Source organism: Rhinolophus sinicus, linkage group LG06, assembly GCF_036562045.2.
Source record: "Rhinolophus sinicus isolate RSC01 linkage group LG06, ASM3656204v1, whole genome shotgun sequence".
In the NCBI taxonomy this organism is placed as follows: Eukaryota; Metazoa; Chordata; class Mammalia; order Chiroptera; family Rhinolophidae; genus Rhinolophus; species Rhinolophus sinicus.
This window is the reverse complement of record NC_133756.1, coordinates 6390695-6409281: the sequence shown is the minus strand read 5'-3', so window position 1 is coordinate 6409281 and position 18587 is coordinate 6390695. Positions and strand designations below refer to the sequence as shown.

The 18587-nt window shown below is 54.7% G+C and overlaps 1 pseudogene; it reads right to left on the bottom strand.

Annotated features, from left to right (window-relative positions):
- Positions 1-18193: 18193 nt before the first annotated feature.
- On the bottom strand, positions 18194-18347 carry LOC141572559 (U1 spliceosomal RNA; annotated as a pseudogene).
- Between the last annotated feature and the right edge of the window lie 240 nt (positions 18348-18587).

The window sequence follows — 18587 nt, the reverse complement described above, 5'->3', positions numbered from 1 at the left end:
AGCTGGGGACCACGACAAGCCCCTCACTTCTCCACACCTCAGTTTCCTCATGAAGCCTCTAGAATGATGTCTGGTACTTGGGGAGCTATTGTTTTCCCAGTTTATAGTTAAGGAAAGTGGGGCACTTGGGGAGCAGCAACTAGCCCAGGGCCCCACAGCCCTCAAGCTGCCTGGACTCAGGCCTGGCTCTCGGGCACTGGCACCCACTCCCTCAACTACTGATTCCTCCTGCATCTTCTCAGAATCACACACCTGGAGATGGCCAGAACCTCAGAGTCATGCCAGGTGGGCCCACCTGGGTCCTCATTCTCCCCAGTGACATGTCAGAGTTTGGGCCAAATCCCTCAACATCACACAGGGTGTGTTAATGGGCAGTCTTGACTAGAGGAATGAGAGACAGACCCAGGCCTAGAACCAATCACATGAGGGGTATGCCAGGCCTGGGCTGTGTCCCAGGAGAGGGACAGTGCTTTTCTGTACACCTACCTTTCTATAGGACCCGTGAGACAACTGGCCTTGTCAATTGTTTGGCACCAGGCAGTGTCTGGAAAAGCCAGTGGCCCAGCAGCTAGGTCCCTGGGCCTGCGGGTGACAGCCCGCGGCCTGGGCCAGGTCTGTGGGAAGTGGGGTTTCGGAGCAGCATTTTGGCTGGGAGAAGGGGCTGGCCTGTGGTCCAGACCAGTTGGTTCATTTGGGGACAGCCCTGCTTATCGCACCGTATTTCCCAGGTGATGGACGATGGGTTATGTAAGACCCTTGCAGAGTTGGAAGGATTCAGGAGAAGTCTGAAGTCACTGCAGACTCACAGCTGCCGCTGAGCCACGAGTGGGCTTCCACACAGGCCTTTGTGAAGTTCTGTCTGCGTGGAGGGCTCTGCCTGGAGGCTGACCTCAGGGCAGCTGCCAGGAGCCCAGCCCAGGAATGCCGGTCGGGTGCCCCCCTCCTCCTTCCTCACCACGGGGCCAGGCCCTTAACTCGCCTGCACCCACCCCACCAGGGCAGCGGCCCCCATCAGTTCTCCGGGCCGATTCCTTCAGCAGCGCCTCTGTGCCCGGCAGTGCTCGCAAATGTGGGCGAGGAGAATGACAGGTAACGTCCCCCAGCTGTCAGCAACTGGGAAAGCACGGGGGACAGCAACAGAGAGGATAAAATTTCCCACTAGTGGGAGAGACAAGGTCCGCTTCAGAGAGGGCTCCCGGCCAGCCGGCAGTCTCCGTCTGTCTTACTCTTTGTGCAGTCTCTCGAGCAAGCCCCGTGTGACAGCTGCCTGCACCTCTGCAGAGCTTCTGCTGGACCTCCAAGCCCACAGCCCCAACCAAACTCACGGCCTGTGTTCCCGAGCCCAGGCCTGAGCTTGGCCAAGGGCAGTCATCTTGCTCGGCCGGCCCTCGGGCCTCTGTCACCCAGGCACCGGGCCAGAATCAGCAGTCACCTGTGACTCCCTTTCCCTCCTGGCCCCTCTGGGATCAGCCTCCCAGTTGTGTCTATTTGCCTCCTAAACAGTCCTGGATGTGCCTCTCCCTGCAGCCTCCGCCCTGGACGTCCTCTGCAGCTTGCATGGATTCCTGAATCACGGAGCTGTGGGCACATCTGCCTCCAGCGAGGTGACCATCCTTTGCTAGCTGGGACCATCTAGACCTGTTTGTAAGCAGGTGCTGTGTCCTTAGAAGGGGCTTACCTCAGCTCTGCCCCCTCCAGGAAGCCCTTCCTGCCCTCAGGAGATAGGCTCTGCCTGCATCCCTGCCTCCTCCAGAAGGGGGCTGGGCTGTGAACCCGCAACTGCTCAAGGCCAATCCCAGGCTGTCCCAGGACCCACTAGTGTGCTGATTTTACAGAGGAGGACTCAGGCACTTGCCCCAGGCCACAGCACCGGGAAGCAGTGGGAGGCTGGTGAGAAGCCAGGTGGCTTGGAGAACTCCGGGGGAGGGGAGGTATTGACTAACTGTGGGGGAAAGTTGGAAAAGAGGAGGCCATTTTATTCGTTTTCCTTTGCTGTTGTAACAAATTACCACAAACATCCTGGCTGAACGCAGCACACATTTATTCTCTTCAGTGAGGCCAGAACTCTTACATGGGTCCCTTCTGGAAGTGCTAGGGGACAACCTGTTTCTTTGCCTTTCCAGCTCCCAGAGGCCACCCATGTTCCGTGGCCTGTGGCCCCTGCCTCCGTCTTCAAAGCTGGTAGTGTGGCACCGTCTCTGCCTGAGACCTCTCGGCATCCCTCTTATAAGGACCGTGTGACGACATCGTGCCCACCCAGGATAATGCAAGATAAGCCCCGTCTCACGGCCCTTCACTTAATCACACCCACAAAGTCCCTCCTGCCAAGGACGCTGACGCAGTCACAGGACCGGGGACGAAGGCTGGGACATGTCTGGGGGCTATCGTTCAGCGGACCTCAGCCCCTGTGGGCTCCGCTGAAGCAGTGACGGTGTCCGTGGTGTTCAGAGTAGGAAGCAGAGGGCTTCCTACAGAGGGCTCTGAGCCGCCTCAGCCAACGTGGGACCCGCTTGTACGAAAAGGCCAAGCTGCCCCAGCCTCGGCCGAGGCTTCGCGAATATGGGGCATTATCAGCTTTGTCTGTGGAGACAGATTAAAACTGCATCCGGCCGTGGAAGCCCCTGCCCTCAACACCTGACAGTGACAGAAGGGGCCACTGTACAGAGGGCTCATTAAAAACGAAAACATGTTGTTGGGCGGCCGGATGGCTCAGTTGGTTAGAGCGCGAGCTCTGAACACAGGGTCGCTGGTTCAATTCCCGCACGGGATGGTGGGCTGCGCCCCCTGAAACTAAAGATTGAAAACGGCGACTGGACTTGGAGCCGAGCTGCGCCCTCCACAACTAGATTGAAGGACAACGACTTGGAGCTGATGGGTCCTGGAGAAACACACTGTTCCCCAATATTCCCCAATAAAAACACACAAATAAATAAAAACCATAAATAAATAAAAATGAAAACATGATGTTGACCTTCTAGGAAGCTTAAATTCCTGAAGGTCGCATGACAGGAGGATAAACATTGCACGGTGCAGTTTGTTAAGTAAGTTCCTGCCACAGCACTTGGAGAGCCTCCAGGTGGTCTCGGCTGGGACCCTCAGGGGGAACCCCACTTGGGGCCGCACCCACATACAAACAGCAGACGCCCCACGGGGATCTCAGGGGCACCCTTGGGCCCAGCTGCGTCACCGGGGTCCGAGGGCCGCCCTTTTGCAGCTGCCAGCACAGCGGGTGGTCACTGGACCTGGGGAGAAGCAGTAAGCAGAGAGAAGAGCCGGGAGTGGTTTCCCGGTGGTTTTGTTTCTCTTGGCGAGGAAATTAGGACCCGGACGATCTGGGAACACAGCTTCTGCTGCTCCCCCCGGCAGATGTGTGTGGGCTGGCGAGCCGTGCGGTGCCGACACTGCTGGGTGGGGAGCCCACCTGAGCGCCGTTTGTAATGGGCCTGCATCTGCTGCTGGTCGCGTAGGCGCCCCGACATGGGCTGGCTGGCTCTCCACGCCCCTTCTCTGCTTGACTTTCTACCCCCAAAGCTGCAGCATAAAGAACAGTCTCTGTCTTAAGAAACTGCACGAAGGACACATCTTCCCCCCATGATGAAGCAGGAAACGGACACGCAAGGCAGCTCGATGGGTCATGTGACACCAGTAGCCCAGTTATGGCCTGGCCAGCCGCCCGCCGTGGGCCTCATGCTCCTCTATTCGTGTCGCTTTGTGACACGAAGACCCCCCCACCTCATGGTAGGAAGAGGCGTTACACAGAGGGCGGGTGACAAGGTGGATTATTCCCTCCTAATTCATATGCGGAAGGCCCGCCCCCCAGGACCTCAGAATGTGACCCTGGTGGGGTCTTTAACGAGGTGATGAAGGTTAAGTGGGACCATTAGGGTGGCCTTCATCCAACAGGACTGGTGTCCTTCTGGGGAAGTTTGGCCATGGAGACATTCATTCATGGAGGACACCTGTGGACACGAAGACGGCCGTCCACAAGCTGAGGGGACAGCATGGAGCAGACTCCGTCAGCCCTCAGCAGGAACCACCTGCCCACACCTGGGCCTCAGATGTCAGCCTCCAGAGCGGGGAGAGGACGAGCGTCTGTTGTTGAAACTGCCCTGTCTCGGCTGCTTTGTTACAGCTGCCCCAGGAGGCGAAAATAGCCAAGGCTTGTTCCTTCTGGGAGGGAAGGAGGGTGAAGGGGACGTTGTTATTGGTGGCAGTGGTTGGGGAATGGGGAGCGATGGCCGGTATTTGAGCAGCACCTTTGGGGTCGAGAAGCCAAGTCTGGCTCAGTGGTTTCTAACGGCCACTGAGCATTGTCTATATATACTCAACACTGTAGAAAGTGCGTCATTAGCTCATCTGGCACTCAGACAACCAGGCACTGCCAGAGGTTGAGAACATGCCTAAGGTCACACAGCTGGCAAGTGACAGAGCTGGTTTGACCTCTAGCTGTCCAGCTCTGGGGGCTGTGCTCTTGCAGGAAGGAGTGGAGAATGTCGAGACCATTTCTTGCCTCAGGAGGCAGCGGTGACTTGTTAGTCAAGTGGTCCAGAGGGTCTGCAGGCTCCACGGCCCCTGACTCAGCTGCAGAGGCGCCCAGTGCAGGGTGGCACTGTGGGCACTGTAGCATCAAAACCACTTATCCCTGAGCCGATGGTGAGGCACGTTGGGGCCTCCACCCACACAGGCCCTAACTGCTTCCCTGCAGGAAAGATGAGCAGAAACTGGTCTGAGGGCCCTGCCCGTTTCCAGGCATGCCATTCTGTGTGAGGTCCCTCTGGCCGTTTCCATCTGTCCACAGTTTGTCACATGGATGGCTGCCCATGCTCAGCTTCTGGGGAAACAAGTGACCTGCCTCTGTCCCTTCCACTGCATCCACAAGCTAGAAACGCATTCTGCCCAATCGGTCTTGCTCTTATCGGGAGACATTCTCTCCGAACATATCACAGTCTGCACAAGCCGGGCCGTGGGGCGACGGGCACTGGTGAGCTGATGGGACAGCAAGCACGCTTCTCCTGTGACGTCCGGGCGGCAACCCCCGTCCCACGCTGGCAGGGGGTTTGTTTCCGTTCCAGTGTGAGGATAAGGCCTCCTGGGAGGGAGACATGGGCAGATGTGCCAGCCCTGTGTAAGTTCCAAGTCTCCCAACTTTGGGGTTCCCCTCGGTGTTGCACCCCACTGCAATGCAGACAACAGCTGGCTCTAGCTGCATTGCCTATGGGAGGGGGCCTGGGAACTTGTGTTAAGATGCCGCTCTGGCAGCCATCTCGGCTGTGAGGCGTAGCATCCTGTTTCTCCAGCCAGGGGTCTTGGGCGTCTGTCAGAACAAGTCTGTAAAGTGACGGCAGGCTGATTTATTAGGTCGCAAGCAGGGAACATCTCAGCCCATCAGAGCTGCTGACTTAGCAGGATTGGTGGTGAGCACGGGATTCTGTCAGCAACGTGGTGGCTGAAAGAGAGAGATGGGGGCCCCAAGGGTCGGTGACTGGGTTTGAGGAAATGCCATGGAATTGGTGGCAGACAGAACTGTATGTCCCTTGAGCAACCCGTGGCCCTCCCCGCTGTTGCCTGGAAATGAGGAAGGAAGGGTTGGGGGAGTGGATGAAGCCTGATGACGGGCCAGTCTTCGAGCTGAGCAGTGGTTCCGGTCTCGAAGTGTTTGGTGTGCTTCTAGAATCAGATTCATGCCATGAGCAGCTGGGAGGTGAGAGCAGCAGTTCACACATAGCCTAGGGGTTGCTTTGCAAAGCTGTGCCCTCTGTGTAACCTTCCTCACGACCTGGCCCTCTTTGGTCCTTTGGCCAGAAACCTGGGACCCTGGTGACTGTGCTCTGACATGCGCTTCTGTGATGATGCTTTTATCTGGTTAATGATGGAAAAAGACAGAGGAAGAAGAGCATGGGGTTTCCCTACCCTCTGGGGGGCACAGACCCACTAATTGGAGAGGATGTGTCCCCTCCCCCAGGGTTCTGGTGTTTGTCAGTTTCTGTTGTGGTCTTGCCAACACTGCTGCGGGATTGCGGGGGCCTGGGTGTGAGAAAAGAGAGGGAAGACAAAGCCCTGGGATTTCCACCTCTTCTCTGAGCATGAGTCCGGGTTAGAAGGCTTCCCCAATGCCCACTTTGGGGTGTGAGCTGCAGTGTGTTCAGGCCAGGTGACACCGGAGGAAAAAAGGGCGAATTCACTGCCGACTAGGTAGTGCTTTTAAAACATCTGGTTTCTTTCTCAGTCTGCCTGCCTCGCTTTCCAAAGTCCTCAAATAGTTGGTCTCTGCATAAGTCCAGGTGTTGTATTTGTGGTTAGTGGGAGAGACCGGGTGTGGCGTCCTCACTGTACTTTATCTGAAATCGGAATCCTTGCCCTTATTTTTTTTTAAAGATATTTTATTTCAATGTATAGAATTCTCTTTTTTTTTTCCCTTCAGTAATTTAAAGATGTTGATCTATTGTCTTCTTGCTTATGATGTTTGCAGGAAGAAATCTGCTGTCATTTTGATCTTTCTTTCTCTTTATGTATCATGTCCTTTCCCTCTGGATAATTTTGAAAATTTCTCTTTAGCATCGAGGTTAAACAATTCAATTACAACGTGCATTCATGTTTCTTGTGCTTGAAGTTTATTGAGCTTCTTGAATTTGTGGGCTTGCAGTTTTTTTAAAAATCAAATTTGGAATGTTTTCATCCATGATTTCTTCAAACAGGTTTGAAGAAACCTGCTCCCTTCTGCTTTGTGACTCCAGTTTCACATTTATTAGATTGCTTGAAGGTGTCCTCAGCACACTAATTCTCTTAATTAAAAAAAAAGTTATTTCCTCCTTGTGTTTTGTTTTGGATTTTTCTATTGCTGTCCTTTAAGTGTATTGGTCTTTTCTTCTGCAATGCCTAATCTGCTACTAATTACATTCAGTGTATTTCTCATCTCAGATACTATGGTTTGCATGTCTGTAGTTTGATTTAGGTCTTCTCAATATTTTCCATGTCTCTCACTTTTTGAATAGATGGGCTATAGTTGAAATAACTTTTTTTCTTTATTCTTCTTTTTAAAAAGGCTTTATTCTTTAGAGCAGGTTTAGGTTCACAGGGTAGTTGAGAGGAAGGAGCCCACATACTCCCCACCCCCACACATGCGTAGCTTCCCCCATTATCAACATCCCTCGCCGGAGTGGGACACTTTTTTAACCAAAGAAGAACTTCCATTGACAGACTGTTACCACCCAAAGTCCACAGTTTCCCTTAAGGTCCACTCTTGGTGTTCATTCCATGGGCTTGGACAGATGTTTAGTGACACATATCCATGACTGCGATCTCATACAGAGTGGTTTTACTTCTCTGTGCTCTGCCTGTTCACCCCTCCTTCCTCCGCCCCTGACGACCACTGATCTTTCCATTGTCCCCATAGTGTGGCCCTTTCCCGAATGTCATGTAATTGGAATCATACAATATGTAGTCTTTTCAGACGGGCTTCTCTCACTTTGTAATCACTTTTAAGTTTCCTCCCTGTCTTCCGTAGCTTGGTAGCTCATTTCTTTTTAGCTCTGAATAATATTAGATTGTCTGGATGGACCACAGTTTATCCGTCACCCGCTGAAGGGTATCTTGGTGGCTTCCGTGTTTTGGAAGAATAGAGCTGCTATAAACACCCTAGGGCACGTTTTTTATGGACATGAGTTTTCAACCCATTTAGGTAAATACCAAGGAGAATGCTTGCTGGGTCACAGGGTGAGAGGATGTTTAGTTTTCTAAGGAACTGCCCAGCTGTCTTCCAACATGGCCGCACCATGTGTGTCCCCACCAGCGATGACAAGATTCCTGCTGCTCTACGTGCTCAGCAGTGTTTGGTGTTGTCAGTGTTTGGATTGTGGCTGTTCTAATAGATGTATAGTGACGTCTCCCTGTTGTTTTAATTTGCATTGTCTTGATGTCAAGTGATGGGGAGCATCTTTGAACCCGTCTTCCTGTCCCCGTTCCTGTACTCTGGCCGCCTCTTCCTAAGCTGCGTGACTGGGGACTTCTCAGGCCCCTCATGCCTGCACCCCACCGCACTCAGGGACGGCCCAGTTCACGTGGCCGCATACTGCTTCTGTGCCTCAGGAACCAGGGGACTCTTTCTCTCCGAGTCGCTCTTCTCATTGCTGTTTGCAGGTGGAAGGTGCAGAAGGCCGAGGCCCCCTTTCCTCACTTCCTGCTCCCAAATCCAGGGCCTCCCCTCCCTCCTGGATCCAATAGGAGCAGCTGCATTTGCTGCCCGTGACTCTCAAATTCATCACCCCGAGAAAGGTCTGGAAAAATGCAAATAAAAGTGAGATTGTGATTTTTTTTGTAAATAAGCAATGTAGCAACTCAAATCTGGTTTGGGCTGTCAGCCGAATCCACCAGAGAGAAATTGATGTTGAAATATTTGCATATGTTCTCATGGAACACTTATTGTGGGGCGCTGGGCTCCAATAAAGCCTTTATATAAATTATTCATTATGGAATTCAGATGAAATGCCAAAAACCCTCCCACCAGGGGGCTGCCTTTTTATTTTTTTGTGGTTACCTCTGAAACGCTTGTTTTGGTCAGCATGGAACACGGCCGGCCAGGCAGGCGGCTTGATTACTGGGAGAGAAGGGTCAGTCTGGTGCCATGATTCTGACCTTATGCTTGTGGCTCTTGAAGGAAACTTGGCTTTTCTTAAGGGGCTTTCTCTGTTTGCAGGCCATTTGCTAATGTCCTCTCCTGCCAGCCTGATAGCTGGGCTTTCTGAGGGCACTAGAAACGTGTGTCCCTGTCACTCTCGCTTCCTGTCCTTGGAGAGGAAAACTGCTTATTCCCGTTAGCAGAGCCCTTTAACGCTCACTTGGGGAGCCTTCTCAGTCCCCAGCTTCGGGTGCCCTCAGGTCTGCTCTGGGAGGGGGTGGGCAGGTGTAAGGGGATCAAGTACAGACATTGCTAGGGGTTGAGCTGTGTGCCACCTGAATCCAGCTGTGAGGTGCTGTGAGGTGCCAACCCCAGTTCCTGGGAGGGTGGCCTTACTTGGAGATACGTCTTAACAGAGATAACCAAATGAGATCATTAGGGTGGGTCCCCATCCAAGATGGTGGGGAAACGTGGACACGAGGCATTCATTCAGGGAGGATGCCTGTGAACATGAAGACGGCTGTCTACAAGCTGAGGGAACAGCATAGAGCAGACTCGCCCTCAGCCCTCAGAAAGAACCAACCTGCCGACACCACCGTCTTGGTCTTCCAGCCTTCAGACTCTGAGACAGTACATTTCTGTTGTTTAAGCTGCCTGGTCCATGGTCGTTTGTTATGGTAGATCCAGGAAACTACCCCAGCAAAGAAGTGACTTTTCAAGGTTCAAAAATAGTGGAGAGGAATTTGAACCAACGGCTCCAGTGTCCAGGGTGCTGGTGTCTTCAGGTTCCAGGAACTAGGAGCAGGCTTTGCACAATGGCCCTGAGACCTCCCGTGAAGCCTGCGTCAGTAAGACAGAGGCTTCACCAGGAACCCTGCGACGCCTTCACTTTTTTCCCTTCAGAAAGCTCCGTAAGCTCTCTGTAAATATTTGTGGGATTAATTCTGCAATTGACAAATGAACAAATGAGGCTGACTTGCTCAGGATGGTGTCCCATAGTGCTGTTCCTCACACTGGCCCTGCGCGTTTGGTGACGGTGACGGGCCATGTCCCGGAGCCCTGGCATGGCCATGGGCTGGGGCTCTAAGGGCGAGGCCATGGGTGGTGTCACCCTTCGGGAAGAGGTAGGTCTGTCCTCCTGGAGAGCCCTGGCTGAGGGCAGTTTCTGTGGGAGTAGATGGAGGGCACACATTCCTCGGAGCTGTCACCAGCCAGCCGGGCGCTGGCTTTCCCTCCCAGGCCTTCCCCACGGGGCAGATGAAGCCCCCTTGCCCATTCACGTCCAAGTGTGATCTGGTGACCTCAAGTGACCTTCCAGGAATTTTTCCATTTCCATGGTTAACATTGTCAAACTCTCCTTTTCTCTCAGGCAGAAGCAGGCAGTGCATTAAGAAAACGCCGTGGAGATTATTAGGTTAATGCTGAAAACATTCAACCTCCTACAGAGGAGCATCGGGTCCTGAGAACCTTCTGGATCTTTGCTGCTTCTGTTCTCGCCAATGTCAGCCTGGGACCGTCTCTCACACGGCAGCGGCTTGGAACAAAGCAAGTCCCAGCAAGTCCCAGCCCAGGGCCTAGCGTCCCTCTCTCCTTTTCTCACTCCCAGCCACCTCGTCCGCCCCCCACCACGGCTGAATCTATAAGCGTGCATGCATTTTAAGTTTTACTGCTCATAGACAATTTTTTGTCAGTGTCTCATTGAAAATTTCCAATTTGCATTGAAGACTTAGCTGTGGAATATTCCGGAGTCTCTTGGGTCTGATCAAATCTTGAGCTGTCCGCTGCCCGGATCTGCTGCTGTCCCCACTGTGCTTCTACTAAGGTAGAAAACTCCTTTCCCTCCACAGGCCCATTTCCCTGAGATCTGCTTCAGCCAGGCTTTGGGTCTGACCTGGGCTTTGGGGTGCCACCTGGCTGTCTCATCATCCTTCACTCATCCTGCCTCCCCCAGACCCCCAACTCAGAACCAGAGACTGGGTCCAGCTATTGTCAGGTGTGACCATCCTGTCCCCCACCTGACTCTTCAGGGCTGGGTGGCTGAACTGTGCCCCCCTCTGGGGGTTTGCACTGGAATCGCTTTGCTATTGTCCTTGTTCTTTGTGGGTGACAGGCTGTCAAGTCACCATGTAAATAAATGAGCTCTGGGAAGAAGGAATGACAACACAGTTACTAAGAAACCCATTCATAATGGGACACCTTTTTTTTTCACCCTTGGAAAGAGCAACATTTGAGAGCGAGGAAGGCCTTGCTTGCGGCATTGGCTAAATCAGTGAGGTGTCTGTGATGGCAGACGCGCCAGGTTTGTGCACACCTGTCCTGATTTGCATAAAGCGGAGAGGCCTTGGGCTGCTGTGTGTGTTTCTCTCTCTGTGTCCCCGTCCCTCGGGGCACCCACCCCGAGCCCCCACTCTTTGCTGAGAGAATCTGGAGTGTGTTGTACGCCTCCGGGACTGACGGCCCTCTAGGCCTGAATTTGAAACCGAGCAGAAGTGTCTGGTCCCCCTGGTCCCATAAACAGCTGCCAGGGTGTGGCTTGCATTTCTGTGATTCTGGGTCTTTGTGCCCTGAGGTCACGGCTCGGAGCCCTGCACAGTGGTGACAGTCGAGGGCAGAGGGACCATCAGAAGAAAAGAGCTCCTGCCATCTGTCCCAGCCCTGTGTCCACGGCGTCCCTCCAGGAGCCCCTCTAGGTGGAATGACAGGCAGCTGGTCCTTTCTGGAACCGTCTGCTCTCGGCGGCTCAATGATGTGTTATAACACGTTCCTGGAACGCTTTCTTGCCATCTGTCTCACGAGCTAGATCACCACGCGGCCTGGAGAGAGGAGTTCCAATTTGCAATTGTAAATTGTCCTTTTTTCCTCCTCACTCTTCACGCGGCCACTCTGACACTTCAAGGGGCTGTCCTGGTTTGCAGGGAGCGTGGCTTGCTCTCCACATGGCCTGAACACCCTCTTTCCAGAGTCCTTGTGGGGCTGGGTCACTGGGGGGAGGTGGGGGCAACTGGGAGGGCGATGGAGACCAGGTGGGCAGAGGCTGGGAGGAAGGAGGTGCCTGACACGGGCCGTATTCCCAGGTGACCTTGGGCTGCTTCTGGGCACTGACCCTGGATTCCGTCCCGGGGACCCAAGTTCCAGAGCCCATGGTGATAGGCTCCTGTGTGTGGTGTGGTGACAGCCCAGCCACCAATACCCTCCTGGCCTCCTGGCCGCCATTCCTGTCCTGCCAGTGCCTTTTCACTGTACACGGGCGGCCCGAGGGCTCCTGTACCACACGAGGCAGATCTCGTCACCTCTCCCTGCAAAAGGCCCACACTCCCCACTGTGGCCGGTGGGGCCTGCACGTGGCGGGCTGCCCTCTGGCCTCCCCTGGTCTCTGCCTGCCAGTGACACCAGCCTCTTCATTATGTGTCTGGAATCGGCCAGACCTTTAAAGAGGAATCGATAGCAAATCTTCACAAACTCTTCAAAAAAAAAAAAAAAAAAAAAAGGAGAACACGCTTCCTGATGCATTCTACATGTTCAGCGTCTTTCTGACACCAAAGCCAGACAGAGTCCCTGTGCAGTCAGCTCAGGCGCCATAACAAGCAACACAGCATTTATTTCTCACAGTCCTGGGGGGTGGAGGTCAGGGAGCCAGCAGGGTTGGGCTCTGGTGAGGACCCTCTTCCTGGCCGTAGATGGCTGTCTTCTCACTGTGTCCTCACGTGACAGAGAGAGGGAGCTCTAGTCTCTTCATCGTGAGGCCCCACTTGCGTGACGTCATCGCACCCTAATTCCTTTCCAAAGGCCCCACCTCCTAATACCATCCCATTGGGGGTGATGGCTTCAGCACAGGAATCTGGGGCACACAATGCCATCGGAGCCACTCTGCCCCACATCTCGCCCAGGCTCACTTCTGCCCTCACTGCGGTCTCCGCCCAAGTGGCCCCCCCTCCAAGTTTCTCATGTCATTGCTCTGTTTACATCCTGCCTCTCTCTGTCTTGTCCACAAGCGATTCCACCTAATTTACAGATGTCACCCACCGTTTCTGTTGCAGCATCACGGGGTCAAGAGCAATGACAGCAGAGAGACACACAGACAGAGAGATTGGAGGAGCCAGCTTGGCGCCAGTCCTGAGGGAGGGTGAGGTGTGCAGTGTGTGTGGAGTAGGGGGCGGTGAGGCCACATGGGGGCACCAAGGCCTGAGCTCGGCCTCTCACAGCCACCAATTCCCGTCCAGTTAACCCTCAGGGACTCGAACTCAGAACAAGAGGAGCTGGGGGCCCCATCTGGCACGTGGGGCTGCAGCCGACTGGTAAGGGGGGGGTCCCTTCAGGCCACATGGAGATCAGTCTCCAGAGGCTGCCAGGAAACCTCTAACCCAGGGTTGGGCCTCGGGCAGAAGCAAAGTCGAGGGCAAGAATGATGCGTGCAGTGGGGGTCGGGTTTAATCCCAGTTCCGGGGAGGAGCCTGGGCGCGCTGTGGGGCCAGCTGTGAGGGCAGCAGTGGGCTCTTCCCACGGAGCTGGGATGGGGGGACCTGAACCCTGAGAGCAATGATGTAGAACCAGGGGCACAGCCCAGTGTCCTGGGCAGAGGCGAGAGACTGGCTGGAGAAGCCCTGACTGCTTTGCTCCACTTTGTGGTCCAGGCTGGTATTTCACCAGCTCAGCTTCCAGGGGACCCTTTCCCTGTGGGATTTCTTAAAGGTGTTAGGGTCCCTGTGCCCGTGACCTGGGCTCCAAGGCAAAGGGGCCTTCTGCTCCTTGTAAACTCACTGTGCGGAGGGTCCCACCACTCCCCGGGGCTCCCCTGCGCTCTGCTCTGCTGCCCTCGCTCTTTGTCCTTGTCCCCAAGGCCTCAGCCCCCTCTGTCTCCTCTCCCCTCCCGACCCTCCTCCCGCCTGCGTTTCCCGGTGAGCACTTTAATTTCAGCAAACACAAGCTATTCCTTTTCTCACTTGGGATGAGAGCCTCCAGAAATATCACAGTGAAGGCAGGCTTTCCGCGTCCTCCCAGCCGAGGAAAAGCAAAAATCGATAGGCAATGTACAGGGTATGATTTAGCTCCAAAAATCACGCGTCCCTCTCCATTGTATATCATCACGCTGGTGAGCTCAGCCCCGGGCGCTCCCCATCTCTCCTGCACGCCTGCTGCCCTTCCCCCGCAAATGACATCTCTTTCACAAAGGAGGAATGATGTCCACACTGCCTGGGAACAGAGGGGGCCACGGCTCCAGACTTGGTCGTGGGACCCATGTGAGGTCAGGGCAAAGCCACCTGGAGAGAGAAGCCGTGAGCTTCGGTGGCACGTGGATCTGGGTTCGAATCCCCCTCCCTGTTTGCCATCTGGGGGAACTTAGACACTCTTTTCCTGTGAAGTACAGAGAAATGGGAGATCGGACATCATTCCATGAGCACAGCCCTTAGTAGCATCTGGTCCTCAGTAAGGGCCCAATGAATGCACATAATAAAAGCAGTGATTTGTGCCTTTTCGGAGCAGTCACTTTTCTTTATGGCGTCCCTTGTCCACACACTTGGAACTGATTTTGAGGACTCTCCCTAGCAAGTGCCTAGGCACTTACTGCATATGTTCGGCGTGCTAAGTCATTTCTAGTTCCATCGGGCACCGTTCCCTTTGTTCTCAGCCTGCCTGTCCTCCTCACCGTTTACGCCCTCTCGGTGAGTTGTGCATATTTCAGGTGACAGCACAAGATCTGTTAGCGTGTCAGGGTCCCGGCCTTCTCCTCGTCCTGTCCACCGAAGGCGAGCCTGCTCAGATCGGTGCCTCCCAGCCAGGCTGTCGGGGTTCACTGTGTGTCATGCCAGCTCCTGGGCTGGTGTGAGGCTGAATGAGAAGAAAGGTTGGCACAGAGAGAAGAAGACGGACAGTGCATCTGAAAGGCCAAGTCGATGTCTGTGGCAAAGATATGACAACAGAGGAGAAGAGGGAGAGAGAGCAGACGCTGAGTGGACCGGGTGTCAGGCAGGATTTCTGAATTTTCCATGTGATGGGCTCTGGGAAAGACAGAGAGGATTAGGGAAGGGAGGACGGCAGCCGCTGAGAAGGACCGCTGTGGATTTAAACCAGCGCCGTGATCGTTCTCCTCAGGAGGTCCCAGCTAGGCTCAGAGCTGCCTTTCCTGCTGCTTTGTACCCCTTTGAAAGTCGTTTCTCATAGAGCTTGGACCACGTGGAGTCCCAGATTATAGCTGGGAGACATGTGTAAATTAGGTTGAGTCACTTGTGGAAAAGACAGAGGCAGGATACACATAGAGAAATTATGTCATCTGGAGAACCCCTTCTGGCTTGAAAATGCCATCCTATGGTGACCCCGGTCCGGTTTCTCCCTCCTCATGTGAGACTTGGGGCGTTTGGCCAAGAATATTTAGTCTCGTGCTCCATCAGGGGAACAACAACAGACTTGGGGTGGGGAGTCTGCTGCAAAGAAGCAGGCTGTTCTCGCACAGCCAATGGCCCCACGTCTGGATGACTTCCCAGGGTCTGCCTTTCCTCCTCAGTGCGAACAGGGCAGAGCTGAGGCCAGTTCATGCCACATGGGTAAACAGACGCTTCTTTTTAGGTATTTGTATTATACATTGCTCGAACCACCGGAGAACTCTGGGTCGTCGCGGCAGAGGCAGCTGGCTATCCATCAGAGATCCAGACTCTCCTTCCAAACAGGAGGGTTCAGGCAGGGGTTGCAGCCCCCAGCCTCTGTGATATGGAGGCAGGATCAAGTGACTGAGACAAAGGAACGTGAGCAGGAGGAAAGAGTGCCACGCCCAGGTCTCTCACCTTCACACTTTCACTCTCTCCCCATCTAGTGATGGGATGAGAGGACCCAGTAGAGGACACCACGGCCCAGGCCAAGGCAGAGCCACAAGATGAGAGAGTCACTGGGGGAGCAGTGTGTGCATGTGGAGTACTGATGGCGGAGCAGGCGCAGGGGGAGATGCAGTGTGAGTGGAGGGGGGCAACATGCACTCAGCGTTGCTCTGCCACCACCGAGGGCTGTTCCTGAGTGTCAGGGTCCTGGCGGAGGAAGAGCTTCCTGGGAATGAAGATGGACCCAGGGTGGTGAACTGGGGAATTCCCTTCTGCAGGGACGCGCAGCTTTCACAACTGCAAGGGGACTGGGAGCGGGGTCTGGGGCCGGGACACCAGCTTCTGTCCTCTCTTGGCGTCAGTTTGCCCATCTGGGACTTGGTGGTACTGTGTCACAGTGGGGTCCCCTGGACTCTAACTGCTGCCATGCTCTGGGGAAAGAGTTCTGAGGCCCAGTGTCTGGGGACGGCAGCCTCAGTCACACACTATCCCGGTTCTGCAAGGGCCCTGATGCGACGACTCGTTTCGTTTGCTCCCAATACGTGTAACAAAATTGCGGTCTGTCCTGGTGTCTTCCAGCTTGTTTGAGTCTGGACTCCTCGCCCCCAAGCCTGAGCGTCGTTGCTTTATCTCTAATGATGGAGGCATGCGGGCTCTGCCTTGCAATGTCCCTTTTGTTCAACAGTCCCCGACCTCGTCATGAACCAGGCTTTCCCCAAGGACAGGCCTTGTATTCAGTAGGTGCTCAGGGAATGCATGCTGGTCCTGTGTGATCAGAAACGTGTGTTCACTCCAAAAGCCACAAATGTGAGATGTGGCTAAGCTCCGGGGGTCGGGGGTGGGGGGAGGAGGTTTGTGACTCAGGACCAGCTGCTCCGGGGGGAGGAGCCGTGGGAACTGGGAACTCACAGCTCAGGGGGAGGCCCAGGATGGTGCAGCTGCTGGGGTGACCTTGTTCTCAGATGCACACCAAGAGGACGGCCATCGGTTAGTCTCCCCTGCCTCCAGCCACGTGTCTCACAGAGCACCTCCGATGCAGCCTCTCTTTTCATTTCCTCCGTTCATAACCCTTACCTGGGGAAATCTCCTGGAGGAGAGTTCATCTTTGCAGCGTCAGGAAGATGCCGAGGCCGGGATGCTGGCCCGCGCACTCTGTGTGGGGAGAATTGCCCTCACCCACTGACGCGGTCCACTTGCTTCGTTGTATCTGAGCTCCTACCTCTGTGGTTTCTTACGGAAGTGCCTCAATCCTCACTCCATCTCAGGGGGGTTAGGAGAGTGGTGGGGTGGGAGGGCATGGTGTGCCTGTTCCTGCAATGGGGACAGGGACAGAGGTTGGCGTTGTTGGGTCAGGGTGCTGCCTGCCAGCCGTGTTTTCTCCAAACGAATCAGCCACAAGAATCGGTATTTCATCAGCCAGCCTTGTGGGGCAGAAGGTTACCCACAGTTCGCATTGAGGGATCAGAGTCTGCAAAAGTTTCAAAACCTGCCCAAAGTCACATTGCCAGGACACGTCAGCCTCTTTGAACCCTGTCTTCAAAGCCTGTGTGCACACGTGTGAAGTTTCTGTCTGCATGAGCGTTCGTGTGTGTGAGCACGTGTGTGCTTTCAGATCACACTCCCTCCCGCCCCTCAGTGCTTGCTCGGCTGGCCTGGCAGGGCCGGAATCCTGACAGCCAGGAGAGACGCTCTGGAAGTCTCTGGGAGCTGGAGGAGCTGGGCAGACGCTGTGCCTTGCTAGGTGTCCCCTCTTTCTCCCTCACTGGCCCAGGCCCTGGCATATGTGAAATCTCTCTCCCCAGCCCTTCAGTGGCCTGGGGACCCTGCAGAGGCTCTGTCCGGATGTGAGAGAGTTCATCACCTCCGAGGGGGCCAGGCAGGTCCCCAAGTCCTGGCAAGGTTGCACAGACTCGGGTCTGCACAGGAGACCCCTCCTCTTCCCAGACACCACTGCCCTCTTTCAACCCTGCCTGCTTGTTTTTACTTTGTGTCCTTCAAGAAGAGACTAGTCCGGCCTAACCAAAGGCTGGCATTCCTGTGGCCCCCTGGGGACAGGGGCTTTGGGTCACCGACTTGGAGCTCTGAGATGCCGCTTAGGAGGAGGTGTGGGGCTGCTGGCCTGGGCCTGCATCTCTGAACACCTCCCTCCTACCCAGTGGCTGACCTGCTTTCCTGCCGCGTTATTTACACCCAGAACTTCCATCCCACACCCTCGGGCTTGAGTGCCAGCAACCAGCAGGACCCCATTGCCCAGGACACCCAGGACGGGGCCAGACTTCCCGCTTGGACGTGCCGATGTGGTTCCCAAGCGAAGGGGAAAAGCCGTCTTCTCCTCGCTCCTGTGTGACTGTCGTTCGTTTCTCCCCCCAAGCCAAGCATTTTAAATTCTCATTTAATCAGGCTAATTTAGGAGGAACGACAGCAGTAATTCACTCGTGTTGCTGAGTCTCGTTGAGAGACGTATTAATATTCTGATTCCGAGAGGGGTCTGCGTGAATCCCTCAGTTACAGATGATACAATTATATTTCTCAATTCTCCTCCTAAATTAATACAGATGGTTAAAAATACCCTCGCCTTTTAATTAATCTTCTGAACAATAGTCTCACGAATACAAATGGATTATTATCCCCTTGCACAGATGGGAGAGTCTGAATGTCAGCAGGTCGACAGCAGGTTGTGGGGCCTCACGGGTGAGGTTCTGGGGTCTCATCCCTGGGGTAGAAACAGGGGTCCCAGCTCATTCATCTCATTTCCTGCCTTGTTTTTTTCTTTCAAGAATGCTGTCCCCCACTAGCAGAAATTGCACGGTGGAGTTTCCCGCAGGTGGGGGAGTCACAGGCGTTGGCGTGGTCCGAGTGCAGTGGACAAGCCTGGTCCTGGGAGAACCATCTTGGTGGTCACGGAGTCTCCCCGGCCGGGTCACTGTACTTCCTGCCTCTTAAGGCCTGCTGGGCCTTCAGTCGTGGCTTCCATCTCCCAGGGGGGCTGGGAGAGCCAGCCACCCAGGACGGGTTGTGCACAGGAGCTTTGAAAGGACCAAGCGCTTCCTCTGCTGTGCGGCCGCCCTAACCTTGCAGGCAGCGCTCATCACACTTCCTCTGTTTGTGTGCACGTGTGTGCGTGTCTGTGTGCGAATGTGTATGTGTGTTTGCGCGGGTGTATGTCT